This window comes from Anoplophora glabripennis, unplaced genomic scaffold, assembly GCF_000390285.2.
Source record: "Anoplophora glabripennis isolate ALB-LARVAE unplaced genomic scaffold, Agla_2.0 scaffold1257, whole genome shotgun sequence".
NCBI lineage: Eukaryota > Metazoa > Arthropoda > Insecta > Coleoptera > Cerambycidae > Anoplophora > Anoplophora glabripennis.
Window position 1 is genome coordinate 58,872 of NW_019417366.1, and position 11,934 is coordinate 70,805.

Consider the following 11,934-nt stretch of genomic DNA (forward strand, 5'->3'; position numbering starts at 1 on the left):
AATTAGATGCCAGTGCTTTGGAAACGGCTGAATTATTATTAATATTTGACAATTTATTTGACAGTGTAAATAGTTCTTCATCAAAATGTGATGGTAAACATCTCAAACAATTAGTTTCTGCTAAATCTTCCCATGCGGCAGAATGGTTACGATCGCTACGTATAATAAATTCAATGGAATTTATAAAATCCAAGTCTTCTGACCGCAGTAGACCTCCGGTTTTGGAAGGTTGGAAAAAAACCATAAATGGATTTTTGCAAATTAGAAAAAGACTTATGGATCTTGGATATTCAAAATTTGGAACAAGAATGTTTAACCAAGATCCACTGGAAAATTTTTTTTGCCAAATGAGACAATATGGTGTAAGAAATGTAAATCCTACATGTATAGACTTTTGTTCTTATTATAAAGCATTGCTAATTAAAAACATTCAGTACCATCCAAAAGATTCAAATTGTGAAGAAGATCTTTCAGAATCGATAGCTACAATAAGGGAAATGATTAAACCATGTCAGCTACCAAATGAACCAGCAGATCGCTGGCATATACCCGACATAACTCAAATTTCAATAAGCCAAATTGAATCAGCAGCAATAGGTTATGTATCTGGATTTTTATGCAATGAATTATTTAAAAAAATACCTAATTGTGCTGTTTGCAAAAAAAATTTATTGCACGATGCTGAAGACACAGATGATTTTCATCATAAGTTAACATCTTTAAAGGAATATGATTTTAATGCCAGAAAATTAAAATATAGTTCAATAAATTTAATAAAAAATTTAGTTAAGATGTATAATCTTCTGCAAATATATATACCAGATGCTATAGGTAAAAATTATCTAAAAGAACGTGTCGTAAATGTTTTAAAATGTAAAGTAATGTTGCAATTTGAAGAGTGTGTTCACAGAAATGACATAGAAAATTTCATATTTGATTATTTTGCAAAAANGCCAGTGCTCTGGAAACAGCTGAATTACTATTAATATTTGACAGTGTAAATGGTTCTTCATCAAAATGTGATGGAAAACATCTCAAACAATTAGTTTCTGCTAAATCTTCCCATGCGGCCGAATGGTTACGATTATTACGTATAATAAATTCAATGGAATTTATAAAATCCAAATCTTCTGACCGCAGTAGACCTCCGGTCTTGGAAAGTTGGAAAAAAACGTAAATGGATTTTTGCAAATTAGAAAAAGACTTATGGATCTTGGATATTCAAAATTTGGAACAAGAATGTTTAACCAAGATCCACTTGAAAATTTTTCTTGTCAAATGAGTGTAAGAAATGTAAATTCTACATGCATAGACTTCTGTTCGTATTATAAAACATTGCTAATTAAAAGCATTCAGCACCATCCGAAAGATTCAAGATCTTTCAGAATCAATAGCTACAATAAGGGAAATTATTAAACCATGTCAGCTACCAAATGAACCAGCAGATCGCTGGCATATACCCGACATAAGTCAAATGTCAATAAGCCAAATTGAATCGGCGGCAATAGTTATGTATCTGGATTTCTATACAATAAATTGTTTAAAAAAATACCTAATTGTGATCTTTGCAAAAAAAATTTGTTGCACGATGCTGAAGACACAGATGATTTTCATCATAAGTTAACATCTTTAAAGGAATATGATTTTAATGCCAGAAAATTAAAATATGGTTCAATAAATTTAATAAAAAATTTAATTAAGATGTATAATCTTCTCCAAATATATATATACCAGATGCTATAGGCAAAAATTATCTAAAAGAACTGTCGCAAATGTTCTAAAATGTAAAGTAATGCTGCAATTCGAAGAATGTGTTCACAGAAATGACAGAAAATTTCATATTAGATTATTTTGCAAAAAAAATTATATATTTAATTACATAAAAAAGTTAGATAACATAATCATGGGCAAAAGTAATCCACAAGCAAAAAAATGCAATTGAAAATATATGTCACGAATTGTACACAAAAAGAATCCATAAAAAATAATTAATCAGTATGTATGTTTATAGTAATAAGGTATGTAATAAGTATGTTAACAAACAATTGTATTTTCTAAGCATAGTTTCGTAAAAATTACTATTTTCAGGTTTATTATTTGTATTTCTATCACGCGCGCTCGCTATGGGACCTATAGCATAGCGCAATGCTCCAGCGCTGCGCTATGAAAATAACATCACGCCGTTGTACTATCTGGCACTTTCCGTGCACATAACCTCCTATGCTATAGGTCTCATAACGACTCGCATTTGTGATAGAAAATAGTATGTGCAACTCGTTCGGAAAAGTTGCCATAGCGCCAGTTGGGCACTTTCCACACTCGCTTCGCTTGTGCGTCAACTGCGCCCGTGTGGCGCTATTGGCAACTTTTCCTCACTCGTTACACAATGTACTATTGTGTATTTCTTATGTACATATATTAATCTCTCATACTTTATTTATATTGGTCTATTGAAATAAAATACTTACTTATTATGTTGTGCTTTTTATTTTATGGCCTTTTTTCAAGTAACCTACTTTTTCTTCATTTGATTTGATGTTCTCAGTACCAATAACTAGACTTCAGTAGAATTTAACATATTAAATGCTAATTTAACATGCTAATTGCTCGCATATTAAATAGTAATGCTAATTTAATATGTTAGTAATTAGCATGTTAAATTAACATTTAATATGTATGTTAATTACAATAATAAATTTTAATACAGCAAAGTTCAAATTTCGCGGGCTCCACTTAGTACATAGCCCGAAACAAGAGATGGCGTCACTAAGCCTGACCCCTATTGAACAAGAGTAAGGATTTCGTTCTTAGTTAGGATGTTCTGTGGACGGATCGTTTTAATTCACGACTAAAGGTTCAGTTGCAGTATCAGTTCCTAGCGGGCAGCCGACCAGAGCACACGTGTTTTGTGAAAGTGTAGTGCAAGGAGCAAATTCTACCTGCCTTTATTAAGGCTACCTGGAAAGAATCCCTTTCTTTCCTTTTAATCACCGACCTAATCCCCGGCTTAAGCATAGACGCCGTCGGCATCTTTGTTACAGCACCTGTGCCGGGGTTATGCCCAGGTAAGTTTTTACTTATTTATCAGTTATTNATAATAATAACAATACATATTTCTACTATAAAAAAATATTGGAGCTTTCGCCTACTCCGATATACCAATTCGAATTCGACTGGGAATATACATACGTATATGGAATAACATTAACGTATATTGTGTAATTTTTTAGGTAAGTACTAATAATTTTGGGAAATGTTCTATTTATAGATAAGCAATGGTATTTTCTGTTTATCTTCTTCCTCTGTTTATTTTTGCATCTTTCCAAGTGTGAAATATGTTGGAAATTAGGGCTAATAAATAAAACTAGAGACGTCTCACTATAATTCATTTGGACTTAGGTATGGACAAAATTAAGTAGCGCCTCGTAGAAAAAGATAAAAAAATACAAAAAATAGCGTTTTAAAGCTTAAGTAGAACAGATTAAGGGAAAAATAATCACATTTCACCAGCACCCCATTTACACCCTCAAAATTGATCCCCAAAATTATAATTTTGGAAAAAAAATTACATTTTTTCAAAATTATAATTTTGGGGTTCAATTTTGAGGGTGTAAATAGGGTGCTGGTGAAATGTGATTATTTTTCCCTTAATCTGTTCTACTTAAGCTTTAAAATGCTATTTTTGTTTTTTTTTTTATCTTTTTTCTACGAGGCGCTATTTAATTTTGTCCATACCTAAGTCCAAATGAATTATAGTGCGTCTGTTCAGCTCAGCGTTTACCTGAAGAAGTGCTTTTTAGATGGGCTTATGATACATATTTCTACAGTTATCAATATACCTCTTTGAGAAAGGCATGGGTCAAGCTCGGTCTTAATAAATAAACAGAAAGATAAAGTAAACACACTTAGATTGGTCCTATGAGTTTTAATTTTTGTTACTGTATATTTCTCATAATATTCAACAAAATGAAAAGCAAATCTATTAGGTAAACAAACCCAAAAAGATCGACCAAGGGTTAATTATGAAACTATATTCATTTTCAATTTCATTTACACAGAAAGAAAAAAATTAGGGTATTTACAAACTTGGGGATTTTTTTAATGGTTCGTAGGATGCGTTAATAATAAATTGTTTTCAATAATCAAAATCACAGCAATAAACTAGCATAAGCTAGCAATTTCATTTCGTTGTCGACACAGAATTATAATCAAAATTTGGGACCTAAATACTATTCAACACGGTCGGATATATAACTGTCATTTTATTTACTTACATTAATTTCAGTATTGTGTTTGTGAATAATATGCACATTCCCGGAACATTTTAGGAAAATAGTTAATTATAACAACCCTTGAAGCTGATAGTGCGCTCTGAGATTTGTAACCTCAGTTCGTCCAACTGTATGTATAGTCCAGTCATTATAGATATGAAACAGAATGTTTCGGGAAACAAATACTGTTAGAAATTTATCTGCGGAATATTGTTCGGAAACCTGTTATAAACAAAATATCAAAAAATCAACTCGAGACTAGTTGGGAATGTTGGGATACTTTATTTACACAAAGGTCAATGTTATGGAAAAGTGTTTTTTTTACTAGCGTAAAAAAACCGTTATTCATAGTGAAAAATGGTTTATACAAAAAACGTAGGTATTAAATAAACCTGTAAAATGAGACAAGTCCGATTAAATTCCGATAATTTGTTTATGCGCGAAAGCTCAAAAATGGTCGAAAATTGCCGTTTTTTTTCAATTGGTAATCATTAATGCAATTTTCGTCGCAGACACTTGTAATTCAGGATTTTTTAAGCTCTTTGCACCCTTGATAAGTGATAAAAATTTATGCCGGAAAGCTTCATCAGTTTGGCGTTGGCGGAATTTGTTATCTAAGAAGATGCTGTTTTCAATTCATTTTTCCCAAACTCACAGGCGTTGTAGAGTTTCGATCATTAGTTGCTTTTGTACCTAAATAGTTGTATTGACATATGCATTTACTAAGAATTTAATTTTTCAAATTTAATTTGTTTAAAAATGACTGAAAAAATGTTAACATTTATTAAAATTTTTTCCATAACTTTGAACATTATTTAAGTAAAGTTTCCCAACTAGTCTCCAGTTGATTTTTTGATATTTTGTTAAAAAAACGTTCCCAAAAAAAATCCCCAAAAAAACTCCAACAAGAATTTTTTCCCCAAAAAAAAAACTAATGACTGGACTAGTGTATTAATCTGTGATTTAACCGTTTTCGCCGGTGTCCTTGGACGGAGCAGCGGTGATAAAGATTTTTTTACTTGTGCAAAGGCGTCTTAAAATAGATAATGATCGTGATAAATATAGAATTTAAAAATATTAGAAATATTAAGACGGCGATTTCTGCCACCAGGGATATTTGGGCGTTAGCATCGCTTAAAATTATTAAATTGTAATATACAGCTAGGATAAGAACCTGGCTATGCTGCGGTAGTTTAATATAAAGTCAATATAAGTATGACTTTTGAACAAAAGGTGTCACAGGTATACCGTAGAATTAATGTCAACTCCTAATACATTTATGTGTAACGTCGGTTGCATTTAAGCACAAAAGGATTTTTGCACGTGGTCCAGAAGCCGAGATATCAGATATCAAAGATTTTGCAAGCGCGAGCCATTTAGAATGCACTTCTTCAGTTTCCAGAGCGAGCGCGCGTCTTTACGCTTTAATTTTTACTTATTTACTAATACTAATACAAAATCAGTGAAACACATTCTATTATTTTATTTTTTTTGAAAATTTAAGTAGGTACTCAATATTAACCTCCATCAAGCGCATCTCTGTAAAATGTTAATTGCGTCCTCTAGATTTTTAAATAAAAAAGTTACCTCGTATTCAGTCATAGAAAGACATTTTCTTTTAATTCGTGAAAAAATGTCAGCAATTTCTTTCTATAAAAGTCGTCATAAAGTAAAAATTGAAAGTTATTTGAAAAATGTTTTGATCCTTAAAATTAATAAAGTTGTCAAAACTTTTTTATAGCATGGTAACACAACTCTTTACGAAGAAAATAGGTCTATACTAAAAAATTACTGTAGGGTCATCCGCTGAGAAGATCTAGTCAATTTTTGCGAGCGCCTCTTTAAAATAAAAATTAATATAGGTATCGAAATATAATTAATATTTTTTAATTTTCCAAAAATGTGCTTTTTTGGCTTGCCAGGGCCTATCATAGCAATGTTACAATTTTTAACGTTGGATATTTTTGAATACAGCAATACTTTTTTAATTGTTATCATAATGTGATCCACATATACGTTTGGATTTGATAAATTAGCAGTCAGGTAATAAATGGACCACTGCAAAAAAATTGCCCCGAACACTCCCTATAAACCTTGCAAAACTTAAACGTATACCTACATTTTAAATTTAAAAGCAAATAGGACAATATAAAATTTCAAAATATTGATTGAAGTCATATGTCGCATAACATAACTTATCTTTTTATGAATCAAATCTGGGCGGGCTGGCCCAATAATTGTATATGTATAATTCTTTGGCAATCATAGATAAATGTTGTTTGGGCTGGGGGGCATAAAGTTCTATGGGCAGGGTTGCCAAATAAATTTTATCTATTGCCGTCAGTAGATGGAAATACAGTAGCCAAAAACTCTGTTTGAAATAAAAGTTGTAAAAAAATTAAGTTACTTTCATAGGACTAAACATTCTGAAAGAATATTTAAAAATCAGACATAAAAGAGTAACAAAATACAAATTGGACTGCAAAGAAAATATTTCAACGCAGATTCAAATCAGAAATTTTATATTTTATCTTTAAACAAGTGACACTTTATACAAATAATTACTACTATCGTATAAAAATATAAAAGTCGTTAGTTGCTATGTGAAATTTTGGCAGCCATTAGAATACGGTGTCATCTCGCCACAATGGCGATAAATCGCTACATTTGGCAACTCTGTCTATGGGGCAGGTGAATAACAATCATAGTCCGTTAAGAGACGGTCGCCGCATAAGTCAATCAACCAATAAAAACAAAATACGTCACCAAATTCCAGTTTATCTTCGTTCAACTGTCATCTCTTTCTGACTCATTGCATATCCCATAAGAAAATAAGAGGCAAATTTAAAATTGTCACTTTTCTTGTACCACACTCCTTTTAACATAAAATAATAAATTAAATCAGTAATGATTATGATTAATTAACAGGTAATATGAGTACTTTAATTCTTTATTATAATAGGCCGCAACATAATTTATTTTTGTACGTACCAGCTATAATTATCATTTATCATATTTATTCAATTACAGTTGATGTTCCGAATAAAAAAATTCTTAAGTTTTTACAAGTAAACTATACAGTAGTTTTTAGCCTTGAAAGAGTTTTTTTCAGTGTTCAGAGTTAAATGGAGGAATAAAATGAAAGGAAGAGGAGGAAAAGTTATTCTCACAGAACTTTTGACATAACATTTAATTTTAAGAAAAATTGTCAAGTTTACAAAAATATTAAAATCACATTCCGATAGATACCGAAAATTTCCAGTCGCTTTTCTAACAATCACATCAATTTGTTATACAACAATAACAATAAATTTAGTCCTTTTTGAAGTGAATACAATCAGTTAAACTAGAAATTTAACATTTAACCTGTTTTCTTTAAGTATTTTTCTTGATGATAAACTTAATAGCTCTGATTGAAGATCGCGTTCAAAGATTGACTCTTCAAAATAAAATTTTTAAATTGTCTTGGTTAGCACTATAAAAATTATTATTGCAAATTGCAACACTACACCTCACTCCTGGCATTTTTACGTGGTAAATCAATAGTTTATATTAAACACTACACCATCAACTTATTAAAAACTATTAACAATAACTAACTAATTACTGCAAAATACCCAAATAACTATGAAAGATCTACTACTTGGAAAAATGCAAAATCACTAGCCAAGTCGAATGTAAACAAACATAAATCCTAGAGGTTAGAAATTTTGTAGATAAGCCACGCCCATAATTTCTGTCTATACTCGATTGTCTTTTTTACGGACCGTGAATTGAATAACAAAACAATTACATAATATCAGAATGAAGTGAGGCGAGCGCCATCTGTTACAGAGTGTCCAAAGTTGTAAACGTATTTTAGTTTCTAACTGTCATCGGGTGTGTAAATAATGTTCAGTTTTCCATGTCGGTGAATTCTTACGATTTTCAAATATGATGCATTTAAATATTAAACCATTTCTAGACTTGAATTTTGTCAAGGTACCTTCAGAAAACCTCAAATTTCCTAATGACATATTTTAAATAACCGTTTTGATCTAAAAAACAAAGTTTTTAGCCATAAACAGTTTCTCAAAGATAATTTTATTTCTCGTAAAATAGCGAATATTTTCTAACCAAATTATGTCATTAGGAGCTCCAACAAATGCTAAACCCTTACAACTTTTCATTTGCAATAAATTTAGTTCCTTTAAATTTATTATCATCTTTGAAATAATTTGTTGGTGGAGCCATCTAGTTTTCCTCTGTCAGAAGTGGCCGTCTTAATTTCAAGAAGTGATTTATTGTTTTATTAGTAGCAACGTGTTATGTTAATAATTAATTTAATTATATTTTAAATCAAAATAAGGAGTGTGTATTATTCACAGAATTCTCGAAAATTATTTTTGTATCACGCTGTTTAAAAATTCATGACATTAATGCTTTATAACGGACAAAATAGCTGGGATAGGACAGCAGTTTTAAATTTTCGAATTGCAAGTGGTGTACCTACTCTACACCAGCAGCAGATTCAAATGATGCTTCCGGCATTCCTAGACGATACTTACTTGTATCCTAGCAACGCATACTACCTGTCTGGTATTGTCACTGGTACGCACGGATTTATTTTTATTTGTTTATTACAGTTTTTAACGAAAACAAAAATTAAAGGCACTGCTTAGAGAAAGTTTTACTTTTTTGAACGCCCTGTTTGTTTTAATATCTAGTTGATTACTGTCCATGGTTTCCCAAAATATTCTAGTTTATGTTCACTTCACTGAATTTCCCAATTTTATAAGTAGAAATATGTTAAATTTTATATGAAGTAATTATTATTATTTTTTAGCATATATCATGGCCACTTCAGATTTTGTGGCACAATTTTATAATTTAGAAGGTGATTTGGTAACGGAAAGAAAAAAGAATTTTTTTAAACTTCTAAAAGCGCAGCCTCCTTTGAATGAAGATGATTTGAAGAGTTTATGTCCTAGAACACATCTAGAAAAGCTATTTCAAATTGATATATTTATTCATTTCAAAATGTCTACAAAATTGTTACAAGTAATTAAAGAAGGAAATGAAATATTTATAAGCAAGATTTTAAAACATCCCCCCCTTTTATTGGAAATTATTGGAAAAATTTCTCCAGAGGCCTTTATTAATGATTTTCTTCCAACAACATCTTATGCATTAAGAATGAAAATACTGAAGAGAATTTCTTTTGTCTTGAACGAATCTCAGATGGATGAGATTGTTTCTTCAGTGCATAAACGGTAAGATTTTAAATAGGTACTTATTTTTTGCTTCATTTTGGTAAATTTGTTTTAAAAGTAAATTATATATTATATTGTTGCTTTATGCTTATGTATACCACAGTGTTACACTAGCTACATGTTCAATACACTCAATATGCATGTTAAAACAGCTAATATTAAGACGTCACAACGCGCTAAGCTAACTGTGTTTACAATGCTAGCGATATGTATTAAAAGAACGACTATTGTTTCATATAGTACAGAGTACAGGCACCCTACCTTATTGATTTTGATGTAATTGTAGAACGTGGCACAGTTAAGTAACGTTCAGATAAACGTGCAATGGCACTCCAGTTGTGCTGTTGCATTGTACTTGTATGGTATAAATATTATCTACCCTGTACATAAAATTAGTATTATTTGCTGTATTGTATGTTTTGTGGTGTTATGTGATGTATGCTGTTGTCTAATTGGTCCTTGTAGTGGTAACGGATTGGTAAAAACGCTTCTAGGTTCTGCCGTACCAGCTACAGTACATCAGCGTTTATCTGAAGGTCCCTATTGCAATGCATGTTAAGAACTTTTCTACAGTACCAATGCAACCACACTAATCGTATGTGAATGAAGCATTAACCGCTGTACTCAGGTGTTACGACCCACTTAGCATCCTAAGAGTTTTAAACAGATCTGTGTTATGATGGGAAGGCAAGCAGTAACTCTACTGGAGTCTCTCTGACGTCTTGAGGTGGCTCTCAGACCAATTCTGTTGAAGTGTTATGTATGGATCCTGTTACATAAAATTCTGATAGCCCGAATATTGGTTTGGTATTCATGAATTTACTACTTGAGGAGCTTTCGTCAACATATCGTCCTTTTCATTATCATACAGTGTGGATACAAATTGTGGAATATTGCTTATATTTCTTAAAATATTCGTTATATCAAAAACATGTTTTAATAAAAGTATTAGGGGAAATTATTTTCCGTTGAGTGATATAAGCAATCTTTCGTATCACAAAAAATGTGGTTACCAAGGTAACCGACTTAATTTTTTTAAACGGCACCATATACTTTTTTTGGTGAAAATTAATACATTGGACCTTCCTAAATACGATACAATACAATTTGAATGGGGTCACATAAGAAAAAATACAGTAAATTCAATTTTTATAATTTTATTTTATGTCCTAAAGTAAGGAGTCAAAAAATCAGAAGATCAACGTTTTAAGCTAATTTTAATAGGATAAATGAAAAAATGGAACGTATGTGAACTAATTCATTAAATGTGCAAAATGACGGTCATTATTGTTCAGGCACATTCTTAGTCTCTTTAAAAACGAATCACTCAAGTTTGCCAACGTGTGGTGTCAAATTTGCCGTAGCTCGATTCTGATCCTCGCTTTAAGATCTTCCACATCTACTGGTCTTTCTTTGTAGACTATACTTTTTAAGTAACCCCACAAAAAATTATCACACGGATTGAAATCGGGTGACCTTGCTGGCCATTTAATGGCACTTCCGCGACCTATCCACCTTGCAGGAAACATTTCATTTAGATATTCTCTTATGGCCCTTCCATAATGTGGAGGGGCTCCATCTTCCTGAAACCACATTCGATGAATTGGACCTAGGGCCTTCAAAGCAGGTACAATTTGTTCTCTCAGAGAAAGATATTTGTCGGCAGTTAGGTTCCCATCAATAAAAAATGGTCCAATAATATTTCCTAGTATACCTGCCCAGACATTCATTTTTTCTGGTCGCTGGATTCGAGTTTCTCGTATCCAATGAGGATTTTCTTGACACCAATATAGATAATTCTGTTTATTATAAAATCCATGAAGGATAAAAGTGGCTTCGTCGATGAACACAATCTTTTTGCCAAATTCCAAATCCATGTTAAATTTATCTAACATAGTGTTACAAAATTCAAATCATTTTGCACAAGTTTTTGAACGAGCTGCATCTTGTATGGATGAAACTTTTCCTTGTGGAGCTGTTTCAACACAGAACGGTGTGAAATGGCTTGCACCCTACCAACTTCCCAACTGGACAAATGTGGGTTCTCTTGTATTGACAGAAGCACATTTAATGTAGTATCATCATCAGTAGCTGTTTTTGGCCGCCTTGTATGTAGTTTGTCTTTAGCGCTTCCCATCTCGTTAAATTTTTTTAACAATTTGGAAACACAAGATTGTGTTATTTGAGGTCTGTTTGGATGAAGTTCGTTAAACAACTCGCATACTTCCTGCTGTGTCCTTTTCCTGTCACCATATCCCCACCATCATTAAAACCTGTATTCTTTCCGTTTCACTTAATTCAAGCGCCATTATAACTTACTAAGTACTTAAGTACACAGAAAATTGAGTAAAAAAGTACGTTTACTGCAACAATGCACACAATTACAAGCAACTGACAGCTAGTGACAGTTT